Below are 15,853 nucleotides of genomic sequence, written 5' to 3' on the forward strand. Positions count from 1 at the left end.
TTCTTATTAAAACATCATCCTGTGATAGGATGATGTTGATATATTTGGAAACTCTTGGTGAGAGAATGAATGGTGCGTATACATACTCCTTGTACATTTTTATTTTCTCCTGTAATATAGTCTTGTAACCTTAGAGAAAAACTATAAAATACATAAAGATATATAAATTTAAATAACATAGCTGCAGGTCTTTGGTCCCAGGGCTGTGCCTTAACTTTAATCAATATTTTCTTCTGTTTTGCTGCATTTCTAAGTAAGGTAATGGTGGGACTAGGGCTGAGCATTTATATCCAAGCTTTCAACTGATTGGATTTTTGGAAGTAGCTGGATTTTATAAAGTCAAAACACCTCTGAAACATCTTGGAACCCTTTCAAGATGGAAGCTTGTAGGTATTTCTTGCCATGGAGTGACACTGCATGTATGATAATTATTTCCAGATATAGATAAGGAGCTACTTCAGCTAGTTATATTTGATGGTTTTTACTTTCAGACACTACTGGGGAAATATATTCTTGTCCAGTGATTATTGAAAATCTTTTGGCTTCCACAAATTCATAGAGAAATAAACTTGATTTGAAACTGGAGCCATGTGTCACTCATCTTGGTTAGTTATCTGTTCCATTAGCTTTCAGTCATGTTAAGAGACTGTATCATATAGAGAAAGTCGTTTTTTTAACCTTAAAATTTTTCTTTGATTAAGATCAACCAAAGGGTCTATAAAGAAACTATTAGAGCTAATAAATGAATTCAGCAAAGTGGCAGGATATAAAATCAACACGCATAAATCAAAGGCATTCATTCAGCGACAAATCCTCTGAAATGGAAATGAGGACAACCACTCCGTTCACAATATTCTCAAAAATAATTAAATACTTGGGAATCAACATAACAAAAGAGGTGAAAGACTTATACAATGAAAACTACAGAACCCTAAAGAGAGAAATTGAAGAAGATCTTAGAAGAACGAAAAATATACCCTGTTCATGGATAGGTATAACTAACATCATCAAAATGGCGATATTACCAAAAGTTCTCTATAGGTTTAATGCAATGCCAATCAAAATCCCAACGACATTTCTTGTAGAAAAAGATAAAGCAATCATGAAATTCATATGGAAGAATAAAAGACCCACAATAGCAAAAACAATACTAAGCAGGAAGTGTGAATCAGGTGGTATAGCGATACCAGATTTCAAACTATACTACAGAGCAATAGTAACAAAAACAGCATGGTACTGGTACCAAAACAGGTGGGTGGACCAATGGTACAGAATAGAGGACACAGAAACCAACCCACGAAACTACAACTTTCTTATATTTGATAAAGGGGCTAAAAGCATGCAATGGAGGAAGGATAGCATCTTCAACAAATGGTGCTGGGAAAACTGGAAATCCACATGCAACAAAATGAAACTGAATCCCTTTCTCTCGCCATGAACAAAAGTTAACTCAAAATGGATCAAGGAGCTTGATATCAAATCAGAGACACGGCATCTGATAGAAGAAAAAGTTGGCTACGACCTACATACTGTGTGGTCGGGCTCCAAATTCCTCAATAGGACACCCATAGCACAAGAGTTAACATCTAGAATCAACAAATGGGACTTACTCAAACTAAAAAGTTTTTTCTCAGCAAAAGAAATAATAAGAGAGGTAAATAGGGAGCCTACATCCTGGGAACAAATTTTTACTCCTCACACTTCAGATAGAGCCCTAATATCCAGAGTATACAAAGAACTCAAAAAATTAGACTATAAGATAACAAATAACCCAATCAACAAATGGGCCAAGGACCTGAACAGACACTTCTCAGAGGAGGACATACAATCAATCAGCAAGTACATGGAAAAATGCTCACCATCTCTAGCAGTCAGAGAAATGCAAATCAAAACCACCCTAAGATACCATCTCACTCCAGTAAGATTGGCAGCCATTATGAAGTCAAACAACAATAAGTGCTGGTGAGGATGTGGGGAAAAGGGTACACTTGTACATTGTTGGTGGGACTGCAAATTGGTGCAGCCAATTTGGAAAGCAGTATGGAGATTTCTTGGAAAGCTGGGAATGGAACCACCATTTGACCCAGCTATTCCCCTTCTCGGTCTATTCCCTAAAGACCTAAAAAGAGCATGCCACAGGGACACTGTTACATCGATGTTCATAGCAGCACAATTCACAATAGCAAGACTTTGGAACCAACCCAGATGCCCTTCAATAGACGAATGGATAAAAAATGTGGCATTTATACACAATGGAGTATTACTCTGCATTAAAAAATGACAAAATCATAGAATTTGGAGGGAAATGGATGGAATTAGAGCAGATTATGCTAAGCGAAGCTAGCCAAGCCCTAAAAACCAAATGCCAAATGTCTTCTTTGATATAAGGAGGGTAACTAAGAACAGACTAGGGAAGAACAGCACGAGAAGAAGACCAACATTAAACAAGGATGAGAGGTGGGAGGGAAAGGGAGAGAGAAGGGATGTTGCATGGAAATGGAAGGAGACCCTCAGGGTTATACAAAATTACGTACAAGAGGAAGTGAGGGGAAAGGGGAAAATAATACAAGGGGGAGGAATGAATTACAGTAGTGGGGGTAGAGAGAAAAGAGGGGAGGGGAGGGGAGGGGAGGGGGGATAGTAGAGGATAGGAAAGGCAGCAGAATACAACAGACATGAATATATCAATATGTAAATCAATGGAAGTGTAACTGATGTGATTCTGCAAGCTGTATACGGGGTAAAATGGGAGTTCATAACCCACTTGAATCAAAATGTGAAATATGATATATCAAGAACTATGTAATGTTTTGAACAACCAACAATAAAAAATAAATAAAAATAAAAATAAAAAGATCAACCAAATTTTTTTATATGTATGTAAACCCACATCAATTTAAACACCATGCTAATTCATATAGCATAAAAGATTCACTGTTATCTAAAATTTATTTCTGCAAAACTTATATCCACTTAGAATTATTACATTTAACTTTGTGCAATGGCCATCTCCTGAAAGCTATGAAAACTCCCCAGTGTATAATGTGGAAACCTCCCACATCTACCCACCCCTTGGAACATGTGACTCATCAGTGAAAGAAGAGATTGTTTTTCTAGGAAAAATGAGCCTCCTGTTATTTTATTTTATTTTTTGACACAAACTGTAGATTTTAGCAGCCCTGGCCCAAAGGAATTTAATTACTTTTGTTTTAAACAGTACAAAGGGGACACTATAATTACAAACTACATCCTTATTTATTTTAGTTGTTTTTAAATTTTATTTCTTTGGATATGTTTTCAGAGTGGTAAATTGTGTGTGAGCATTACAAACGATGATTCTTTTAGTGGTTTTCTTAGCCTTTCTTACAGCCCAGGGGGATAGTACTGTACATCAATATCTTTGTATGAGATTTTTATATGCAATGAAAATAAAAGCATGGGTTGACTCTACCTATTTATGACTTGATCTTTTACAAATAATAATTATTGGTTTTAGGTTGTAGTTCAGTCTGCACACATGTCCAAAAGTATTGAACATTGTTAAAATAAAAGGATAGGGACATCGTAAGTTAGTATTGATATTCATAACCAAATGAAACTAAATTTTGTTGATTACTTTTGCTACACAAAATATTTCCCAACATTATATATATGGCCTATAAGATCAAGCACAGTGTTTTCTAAAAAGGCACTCTCCAGAAGGCACTTTCCATGCTTAACATTATTCTTTCATGTTGAAAATTTCTTGGACATTCAACCATTATTTGTTGGATACCTATGTGCAAACTCCATGCTTCTAAGTATTCAACAATAAACAGAAATGCAGTGTTTGCTTTAATGGAGCTTATAGTCTGGAGGAGACAAAGGCATTAAATGATTAAATGCACATGTCCTTATTATTGTGCTCAACATAATGAAGGTCAGTGCCACGATTCAGAGGGAACCTGAAATTGACTTGTTTTGACAGCCAGAGAAGGCTTTCTGGAGGAAGGGTTCTGGGGCTAACATCAGAGGGACTGTGGGAGGTAACTGGGAAAAAAGAGTTAATAGGAAGAGGAAGAGATCCAGACAGTGGAAAGATTATTTGCAAAATCCCTGAGGTACAAATGAACTTGGGACATCAGGAGAAATTGAGGGATAGCAACAGAGAGGTTGACAGGTTCTAAGGTCAATTCCTAATTATCCTATGTAAAATAGCATCCCCTATTTTATCACCTTACCTCCTTAACTCTGCTTTATTTTATTTATAATGTTTACCCAAAATTGATATGCATAGCTGTTTGTCTCTCCTGCCAAAACTCAACTCATAAGGCAAGTTCTTTGCTTATTAGTATATTCCTAGCACTTAAACTATGTCTGGGACACAGTAGGTTTTTAATATGTGTTGACTAAAGCCACCAAATTGGTAATGAATATATCATCATTGTTCATTATCCATGATCCTTTGCTGATATCAAAATCTAAGGATGCTTGAGTCCCTTATAAAATAGTGTGGTATTTGCCTTTAACCTATGCATATCATCCCGTATGCTTTAAATAATCTGTAGATTATGTATAGTACCTAATATAATGCAAATTATGTAAATAGTTATTATACTATGTTATTTAGGGAATAGTGACCAAAAAAAAAGTACAGATGTTCTGTACACATGCAATTTTTTTTTCTATCTGGGTTAATTGAATTGATGCAATGACCAAAAAGACAATAAAGGATTAGATGGTAAGTGGTTATCAAATGAAACATTAGATTTGAACATGATTATTACCCAAGTATTTAATTCATTAGCCAACTAATCAACTTGATCCATAGTATATGGAGTAATAATTTTATTGGGAGAAATTCCAAACACTCCCTTTGCTGCTTTTATTCCTTTGAGTATTAATTGTCCTACAGCCTCAGGATACCTAGTAAGAATAGTGTTAGGAGAATAAGATAAATGTATCCATAATAATGGACCTTCTTGCCAAAATACTCCTGTAGGAATATTTTTTGTTGGTAGTACAATAAATAATAAAGGCAAACTATCCAAATGCATATTTTCCATATATGTTCCAATGATTTTTAATGCCTGTCTTACTTCAGGCGTTTACATTTGGGGTGAATTTGGATCTGATGGACCTTTTAGGATATCAAATAAAGGTCCCAACTCTCCTGTTGGTATACCTAGATAAGACCTTATCCAATTTATGTCTCCTAATAACTTTTGAAAGTAGTTAAGTGATTTGAGTTGATCTACTAATATTTGAATTTTTGGTGGATGGACCATGGTTGAGGATAATAGAACTCATAAATAATTAATTGGAAAATTTAATTGTACTTTATCTATTGCTATCTCTAGATTATATTTTTTTAATAACTTTGTAAGTGTGGCATAACATTCTAGCAATGTGTTTTTATCTTTTTGTGCTAATATTTCCATATACTGAAATATTTGTAGTTCAGGATTTTGATTTCTAACTGGCTGGATTACTTTGTTAATATAAATTTGACACATAGTTGGGCTGTTGGCCATCTTTTGAGGGAGTACTTTCCATTTATATCTCTGATCAGGACCTTCATGATTCAGTGCAGGGATAGTAAATGCAAAACGTGGACTACCCTCAGGATGAATTGGAATTGAAAAAAACAATCTTTAATATCTATAATTAAAATATACTAGGTTTCTGGCAAAGCAGACAATTGAGGAATCCTCGATTGAGCAGGTCCTATAATAAGCATTTCGTTATTAATGGCTCTTAAATCTTGCAATAATCTGCATTTACCAGATTTATTTTTGACGATGAAAATGGGAGTATTATGGGGAGATACAGAAGGTTGTATATGTCTTTCTGCTAATTATTGTTTGACCAGGTCATAGGCTGCTTGTATCTTTTCTTTAGTCAGGGGCCACTGAGGAACCCATACTGGTCTTTCTGATTTCCATGTAATTTTTATTGTCTCAGTGACCCCTTCGGAAAACCCAATCCATGTCTATTTATTCCTTGATCTATTTGAATTGATGCTGCTATACCTTGTTTTTGTTCTCCTAATCTTTTTCCTTTCCTAAAACCTTGTCTAGACCTAATAGTGGGTGCATTTGGATTGATGTTATTTGTTAATGTCAAACCTAATTGATCTAGGACATCACGTCCCCATAAATTTATGGGAAGATGATCCAATACATATGGCTATATAGTTCCTTCACATCCTTCAGGATCCTTCCAATCTAATTGTTCCCCTTGTCCAGTTTTTGGCAATCTAATACCATTGCACTTCTATGGGGATTAGTCGCCACACCTAGGCCTTGAAGCGTTTGAGTGCCTTGTTGTAATGGCCAATGTTTTGGCCATTCTTGACGAGATATGATGCTAAGGTCTGCACCTGTATCCTGTAGCCCATTAAATTCATGTCCTTGAATATTTAGTTTTAGCATGGGGCGAGAATTTAAATTTAAAGAAAGCATAGCCCAATCTATACCTGTGGAGCCTAATCCCCTGGAACCTCTTTCTATAGTACAACAGGAGATTGTATCATGTAGGCTGGGTATTATTAGTAACTGTGCTATTCTATCACCTGGTGAAATTACTGATATACCCTTTGGAGAACTGGCTGTAATTTTTATTTCACCTTCATAATCGGGATCAATTACTCCAGGACTGATCATAAGTCCTTTTAGAGTAGAAGAACTACGTCCCAATAATAAGCCTACTGTTCCTTTGGGAAGAGGTCCTTTTACCCCTGTGGGAATGATTTGAACACCCATCTCTGAAGTTAGTACTGTTCTGGCAGAGGCACAGACGTCCAATCCTGCACTTCCTCTGCTTTGTCTAGTGAGGTATTTAATGGACAATGTGTCCTGGGCACTACCCTGATGGGGTTGCTGCATTCCTCCAGTGCTCCGTATATTTGTGGTCTTGGGCCCCGGAGCATTGGGCCCCGGAGCATTGGGCCCCTCTGTCCATTTTTTGGGAATGGAGCCCAATTCCTTTCTCCATGATATCGTGGATAGATACCTGGTCCTTGTTCATTTTTTGATAATGGAGTACCCTCTATGGTGGTTTGAGAACAGCATTCATAAGCCCAATGTCTCCCTCTATGGCATCATGGGTAAATAACCAGTATTCTGCTCCTTTGATACCTAGTTTTGTTAAACCCTCCTCCTATGGGGCAATTCCTTTAAAAATGTCCTGTTTGTTCACAATTGTAGCATGTTTTGGCCTGGCATCTAAAACCTGCAGCTGCCACGACTCACCCTTGTTCATTAATGTCTCTATATAATTTAATATATGTATTTAAATCTTCATGTTTCCATCATCTAATGACTTCTCTGCACCAACGATTCACTTGCTCATAAGCCAGTTGTTTTATTAATGGCATTGCTTTTTCTGTATTCCCAAAAGCTCTGGGAATAAGCCTATCTACAAATTCAGCATAAGGTTCATTAGCTTCTTGTATTACCTTAGATAATTGACCTTGTAAACCTCCATGTCCTTGTAAAGTCTTCCATACCCTATCCACATCAACAGCAATTTGTAAGTATACACCAGGATCATATGCAATTTGTTGCTGCAGATCCTCATAAAGTCTCTTTCCTAACAACATATCTCGATTTCTCTGAGGATAACCAGCTGCTGCATTTCGCCTAGCCGTCTCCTTGCAAAATTCCTCATTGGCAACCTTCCATAACAGTATTGTCCTCCATTTAGCACAGTTTTACACATATTAGCTCAATCTGCTGGCGTCATGTTCAAGTTGGTAATGGATTCGACCATGCTTACGTATTGGGAGTTTGTCAGCTTATATATTAAGATAGTATGATATTTTGTGTATACTTGGGTATATTTGCATGTAGTGAGTAGCTGTGTAGAGATGTCATGTCTATGGAGAGTTACTTGTATATTGAGTTTGTATTAACTACTTCACCTCAGGTGTGTGTGTGTGTGTGTGTGTGTGTGTGTGTGTGTTTGTGTGTGTGTGTGTTACAGTAGTAGCAATATTTGTGAGGAAGAAGAATATTTAGGTATTCATTAGTAGATGAATTTAAGGGACATGACAGTTGTTGTCTGCTTTCTGGGGCCATATATGTATTAAGTAGAAAGTTATTTGTAACTGGGAAGTAAGGATATATGTATGTAATGGAGAGGTGACGTTGTGCATTTACACAAAGGAGTGTGAGAATTGTGTTTACATGTGTTGGGGATACATGATACAGTTATTTCTTAGAATTTGGGTAGAGATAAAGTGTATTCTACTCACCCATGATAATTTGGGATTTGTAAGTGAGCTTATGTGTATTTTATATGATTTGGTGGAGCTATTTTTGTGTCTTATGCATGCAGATTGGTTTGTGGATTCTATAAGTTTCTTCATTGGGAATGAGGTTGCTATGGATATTCAAAGTGAATTTCTTTGGAGATTGCGTGACATTTCTAGGTGTGAATAGAAATGTTTAGCTGGTGAGGTTAGCAGGGTACTTTCTGAATATGTAGAATTATGTGCAGTGTTTTAGGGAATCTCTATATTCAGGTTTTGGATATATTTCTGTGTCTGTCTTGACTGTGTGGAAATTATGTATATATTGATCCATAGATAGAGGTTAATGTGGGCATGGTTTTTCGTGTGTGCTGGTATTAAACTCTCTGACTCATGCCTACAAGACTACTATTTTTGTGTTTTGTGTGTAGGCACCCAATTGATTAGGTGTATGTACAAGGATTTGTAGATTTGTGTATTTAGAATCTGCGTGGATATAAGATGCTCAGGAATTGCGTTTGTGTTTATTGTGGAATGAGATTTTTCAGGATTTTGGTTGTGTTAGTGGATGGTATTGTTCTGGTATATAATTATGTTTTAGTCTCATACATTTGAGAAGTCTAGTTTGTTGATGGCTGAGCATGTCTTGAATTCATGGGGCTCTTGAGGTGTGTACTCTGGCAGAGGTGAGAGGTTTATTGTGTGCTTACAAATAGATTGTCTTCAGGTGTTGTGTAGTTTAGAACTGTGAGATTTCACATGTGTCTGTTTGGGTAGCGTAAGAGATGACTGGTTGCATACTTTTTGGTTTGCCAGAGTCTGTGCCTGTAAGATATTCATTGGGTATATATGGGCAGTGTATTTGTCGTACATGTATGTATCCAACCAATGTTGTACCTGTATGAATACTTGAAGGAATGTGCTTGAACATTTAGGATGAATAGGGTATTTTTCTCCAAACATTCATGTAGTAACAGATGGTGTTTCTGTGTGTTTAGGGTGGACATATCAGATGTTCATCTGCTCAGAAGCCATGAGGTGTATTTTGGTCTGGAGATGTTAATGTGAAGGTGCTGTTTGTACATTTATGGTTGGAATTTAACTTAGTACCCTGGGGGCAGGTGAATTTTGTACACATATTCTTTCTGTGCTGGAGCTGCCAGAAATCAGCTATAGTAGCTGATGCTGTCCGTCCCTTTCAGTTTAGTGTTCAGTGGCATCAGGTAATTAGGTTGAAATTAGTTTTGAGATAGACATACCTCATACACTAAAAGTCAAGGCTTCCTTACCTACCCTTATATGTTATTGTTTACTGACAAACCTTGTGTGTGTGTGTGTGTGTGTGTGTGTGTGTGTATTTGTTTTATGCATGTATTTTCTCATATTTTAATACCAGGCATCCATGTGAAGTAAATGTATTCAGGCAACAATATGTTCATATCTTGAAGATTGTACATGTATTGTGAGGGGGGCATCAGTGACCCTTTTGGGAAAGTGTTGATCCTGGTAATTCTGATCCACAGCATTTATCCTAACATTGTTAGTGCATTCTTCAGGGGCAAAGAATGCATATGTCTATTGATTTCCTCTTGCAAGTGGGTTCCTCTTCAGCATGCGTATGTTCCAGGCTGTGGGATACAGAAATTTTTAAAGAGGCATCATGTTTGTGATGGGCAGCAGTCATAAAACCTTGGGGTTTCCAGGACAGGAGGTGGGATAGGAAAAGTCCTTGTCTTTGCCAACACCCTGAGCATGATCTGGGCAGTGACAGATACCGGTGGCTCCTCTGAGGCTAAGCCAGTGGACAAAATCACTGTCCTCCACAAAGTGAGGCTTCTGAAAGCCTGCAGATCCTGTGCCTCACTACCACATTTGCCTGGGTGGTGTTTGCTGGTGGAGAACAGGAAACCCTTCCCTGTGGAAACCTGAGGCTTCCTAGCCAGGACTTCTGGGGACCCCAAATCTAAGAGAAGATTTTATGCATCACACTTAATAATTATGAATTATGTATCAGAGTTTGAGTAATTATAATGCCAGAACAGCAAGCAGAGATCTTTGGGAAGTTTAGAGGTGCATGATCAATTTTTTGAAGGTGTATATGATATCTTTAGGATCCAAGTAGCAGGGTTTTACCCAGTAGAGATTGATCTAACTTGGAATGCCTTGAGCCTTTATAGCCATAGTAGGAGCTAAAATGAGGGTGTCAGATAATTTCCATGTAGGTTGTAGTTTTTTTTGATAACTCCCTCACCTTCCAGATCTTAAGTAGAACTTGACCTCCTCTTTTCCTTTCTTCTGGATCTCTATGGGATTTACTGGGCATGGCCAACAGGCATTTCCTCACTCTTGGAGTTTGGCCTGAACTCATCCCAGGTCAACCAGGTACTGCAGAATCTTTCACTAATGGATCTAGGACTATATTTACTAGTATCACATATGGATATAGCTACAGAGTTTTCTAACGCTCCTAAGGCCTAGGGTTATAAATTCAGTTGGTTTTGGATGTTTTCTGATGTAGCTTAATTGAAGTCTTCTTAAGGAAATGGTTGTGATATATATATATAATTAGGAGTGTAATTTAAACAATAGAATTCCCCTTCCCCATTCCTTGCCCATAGTACCTTTCACCAACTGATTTATTTGCTTCTGATTTTCATGAGCAGGTGCCAAATGGTTCCTTGTTTTCAACTCTTTTCCTTTTTCTTCTATATCTTTTATATATGAGAATGTATCCAACCCATGATGTTCTGATTTTAGAATATATTGCTTGACTTAATGATCCCCAGTTCCATCCATTTTTCTTCAAATGACAGAATTTTATTTTACTTTATGGTTAATTAGGAATACATATCACATTTTCTTAATCCATCTTTTGATGGACTTGTAGGGTGGTTTCATATATGGATATAGTAAATCATGCTGCTCTAAATCCAAGTTTGCATGTATCACTATAGTTTGAGGATTTAAAATCTTTAGGATAAATACCTGGGAATGGTATTGCTAGGTCATATTGTGCTTTCTTTTCTACTCTTTTGAGGAACATCCACACTGATTTCCATAGGGCTTGTACTAATATACAGTTTCATCAACAATGTATAAGTGTTGTATATTTTTTTAAAACTGGCAGGGTTTGTAAACAGATAATGGGACCTTCCTTCTGAATGGGCACTCATAGAAACAGTATGGAGTTTGGACCCTAAAAGGCATTCAAGGACTTGAACATTCCTTACAACCTTATAATGGGTTCTAATGAAAAAACAATGGGACTCAGTTGTATATAAAAAAACTGTACCTACATGGTTTTTGCAGCATTTGTGGGTGTATGAGAGACAAAAACGATAGAGTTTACATGAAAGTAGAGAATATTTTGACATACATACACACATGGAGTACATGTTATTCTAATTAGGTTATCTAACAGCATTTCTCTCTGGGGATCAGTGCATCATCTATTTTCCAAAAACCTTGGATCTTTTCTCATGATCCCAAGATACATGAATTGACTTCACTACAGGGTCAATTTAGTCTGAAAGTTGCAAGAAAGAAGCAGAAGGTTGAGTTTGGTTTGAGTATGATTTCAAGATGGTGGAAAAGAGGTCTGTTTCCTATCTGTTTCATGGTGTGAAACAAAGAAATTAGCTTTGCAGCAAGGTGAGTGAGTAAAAAAAATGGTGGGGGGTGACTTTATTGCAGTTTAATAATGGCCACTCAAAACTGATCAGAGACTCAGAAAGGAGTTTGGATATAGTAAAACAAGAAATAAGAAAGATGGCTGGGATTCAGGGGTAGAGTGCTCACCTCACATGTGTGAGGCAATGGGTTCAATCCCCAGCACCACATAAAAATCTACAATGAAGAAAATAATTTTGGAAAAGTAAGAAATCCCTAGGGCCACAGCTACTGCTGCAGCCAGAGGCATCAGCCAGAGCAATCCCTCCATGAGCACAGTAGAGGGAAGGGATAAGGGAATTAAAGTAACACAAGGGGCCTGTATGGATATGGAGAGTTTAGAAATCAGACACTGCCCAACTGAACTGAAAGGTGCTCTCACTGCACAATATCCTTGTACAGGAAAGAAACTGCATTTCTCCCAGTGGCATATGGAGAACAGGAGGAGGAACCATTTTGCAGGAGCAGCTCAGGGGCAGACAGCAAAGGGACCTAATTCCATGTATGGCATGAAATCCAGGCCTGACAAACCCACACTGCATGACATTGAGTGTGCCTAAGTGAACAGGAGAAACTTAACCCACTCTCCCTGGTCCAAACTGGTTGCTTGATAGATGCATCGGGCCAGGAATTTGAAAGACTGAGTTTGTACCAGGTGATGTAGTAGATTAAGAACTGGCTCCACTACACAAGTGGAATCCAGGGGAAATCTCTGAGGTGCAGTCTTCCAGTGTGGACCGGCAAGTTCTGGGCCCTGGAGATATGTGGACTTTAAATCTCCAGCCTACCTAAGCATAAACTTCTCCTAAACCTGTGTCTCCAGGAGTTCTGCCTATGGTATTACTTCACTTGTGGAATACTGCCAGACTCTACCCAAGTCAGTATAGCTTCAGCTTCTGGAGTAAGTTGTTGAGGAGAAGAAAGAGAGAGAGAGAAGGATATCTTTTGAGGATTTTGAACAAAGGTCCTAAATATGATGTAGTTAATTTTTTTTAATATTTATTTTTTAGTTGTACTTGGATAAAATACCTTCACTTTATTTATTTTTAAGTGGTGCTGAGGGTCAAACCCAAGGCCTCACATGCGCTAGGTGAATGTTTTACCACTGAGCCACAACCACAGCCACTGATGTAGTTAATTTTAAAGGATGTAACCAATTAATGTCACCTAGAATATATACAAAGTGCCTATCAATTCTGCATGAGCACTTAAGATGCCATCCATATAATTGATATTTTATATGAATAGGGGAGAGAGCTAGTTCAACAAAGTGTTGGCATAAAGTAGGGCTCTGTGTTCCCTAGGGCAACATTTTCCAGCAATAATGTTTGGCTGGCTCTTTAAAATTTATCATACAGACACAAAAACAAAATATTTACAATCCTCAGGGTGCAAAGGTATTGTGGGAAAAAACCCAACTCTTCAGATCCAGAATAAATAGGATAAAGGAATAGCAGTAGTGATGGGTAGACTAGAGAGGGACTATAAGCTACATAATTTTGTTGACTACCCTAATGTCCTGTAGTTGCCTCCATCTTCCAAATTTTTCCTTAATCATAAAAATAGCTTAAAAAGCTAGTCTTATACTAATATTTGAGCTGCTTGAAGTTTCCCTCCCATTAAGGGACATTGATCAACACAAACAGGGCTATCAGATAATTTCAGCAGCCATTTTCTTGAGGGGGGGTCGGAGAAATGATGAAGGCCCCTAATGAAAAGTTGAGGAATCATTATAGCCTAGCCCTACTCACCCATGTTGGTGAGAGGTGAGGATTGGAAGCAGTCTGCCTTGTTGTATTGTACCTAATCTTTTAGTAAGATCAAAACTTTGATTTAACACTTGAGATATTACCACTGAAGTGGGACTGAATAATAGGACATTCATCCCAGAAATTAACAGGAAGATGATCAAGAACATAAGGCTTAACCAATCTGATATTACCTTCAGGGTATTCCCATCTAAGGTGTTAGCACTTTGTTGGGGCATTTGTACATAAAGGGTCCTCTTGAGAACCTCATATTTCCACTAAGAGTAAGCTGATATCTTACTCTTTACCTGAGACATCTTCTTTGGTTGCCTCAAAACTTTGCTATTCCATGTGGAGACAGTTGCATGCACTACATACGTGGTGTATGTTAGGGGTCCCTGAGTGGCAAATCACTCACCCTGTAAGTGCAGCCTTGGGTATAGGACTATGTGTTGCAGTCACAGCACTTGCTCCATGGCCCACTCTTTGATTGGTTGCCTCAAGAATAGTTGGCAAATAATTGTATTGGTGTCCATCTATAATCTGCTTAGTTACTGCCCACATATATAAATGGTAACTACATAATCAAATCAGACCTGCTTCCACCTTGGTCTCTAGAGGTCTTAAATTGTGACTTCGCAGCTATACTCTCCTCTATCCTGTTACATGTACCCCCTTGTTAGATGAGACAATGTGGATGAAAATCTACATAATGACCTCTTCTTTTGACATGATCTCAAAAATTTCTACACACATCTCCAAGGAGCATCAACTGATTATTCTATTTTAAAGTTCCCCTGAAATTGAGTGCCTTGGCAGGTGCCACTTGCTGCAACATGGCAATGACAAAGGATCTTGAGTAGGGGCAATGGGAGATTAAGAAAAACAAAAGAGACACAGAGATGTTTTTAAGCAAAGCTGGGGCCAGGTGGGACACTTCCCTCTGATGGAATATTGACCCAAAATTAGCTCTACAAATTTATAATATTGGGCCTCATAACTAGGAAGTTTAATGATAGGGGCATTTCAGATTGTTCAAGCTTTGTGAGGTATTAAGAAGTTTCTTGAAGGCTGGGGTTGTGGCTCAGCTAGTATGCTCACCTAGAGCACTTGCCTAGCACATGTGAGGTCCTGGGTTTAATCCTCAAAACCACATAAAAATAAATAAAGAAAGAAAGGTATTATGTATAAATACAATTAAAAAATAAATATTAAAAAAGTTTCTTGGTAGAGTAGAATTATGATAGCATTGGACCCAGCTATCCCACTTCTTGGTTTATACACAAAGGACTTAAAAAGAGCATACTACAGGACACAGCCATATCAATGCTTATAGCAGCAAAATTCACAATAGCTAAATTGTGGAACCAATGCAGATGCCCTTAGGTATATGAATGGATAGGGAAACGTGTGTGTTACACACACAATGTAACATTATTCAGCATTGAAAGAGAATAAAATCATGACATTTTCAGGTAAATGGGTGGATCTGGTGAATACAATGCTAAGTGAAGCAAGCCAATCCCAAAAAACCAAAGGCTGAATGTTTTCTTTGATATAAGGATGCTGACTCATAATGGAAATGGGTAGGGAACATGGAAGAAATGAAGGAACTTTAGGTAGGGCAAGGAGGAGAGAGGGGATGGGCGGGAGCAAGGGGTGAGGAATGATGGTGGAATAAATTAGGCATCATTGGCCTAAGTACATGTAAGAAGACACAAATAGTGTGAAAATACTTCGTGCACAATCAATGACTTGAAAAATTGTGCTGTATATGTGTAATATGAAATGAATTGCATTCTGCCATCATGTATAACAAATCAAAATAGATAAATAATTTCATTTTAAAAATATTCTAGCCTTGGACTTAGCATATATAGCTTCTAAGATGTTGAGGTAAGTTCCTAGGCTCTCTAGCGTTTTGAACATAAATGGATGCTGTATTTTTTTATTGGTTGTTTAAAACATTACAAAGCTCTTGACATATCATATTTCATACATTAGATTCAAGTGGGTTATGAACTCCCATTTTTGCTGCATTTTGTCAAATGCTTTTTCTACACCTATTGAGATGATCATATGATTAAGCCTATTGATTTGATGAATTATGTTTATTGATTTCTATAGGTTGAACGAAACATGCATTCTTGGGATGAACCCCACTTCATCATGTTGAAGTACTTTTTTAAATGTTTTTGAATGC

The sequence above is a fragment of the Ictidomys tridecemlineatus genome, chromosome 13 (assembly GCF_052094955.1).
Source record: "Ictidomys tridecemlineatus isolate mIctTri1 chromosome 13, mIctTri1.hap1, whole genome shotgun sequence".
Classification (NCBI taxonomy): domain Eukaryota; kingdom Metazoa; phylum Chordata; class Mammalia; order Rodentia; family Sciuridae; genus Ictidomys; species Ictidomys tridecemlineatus.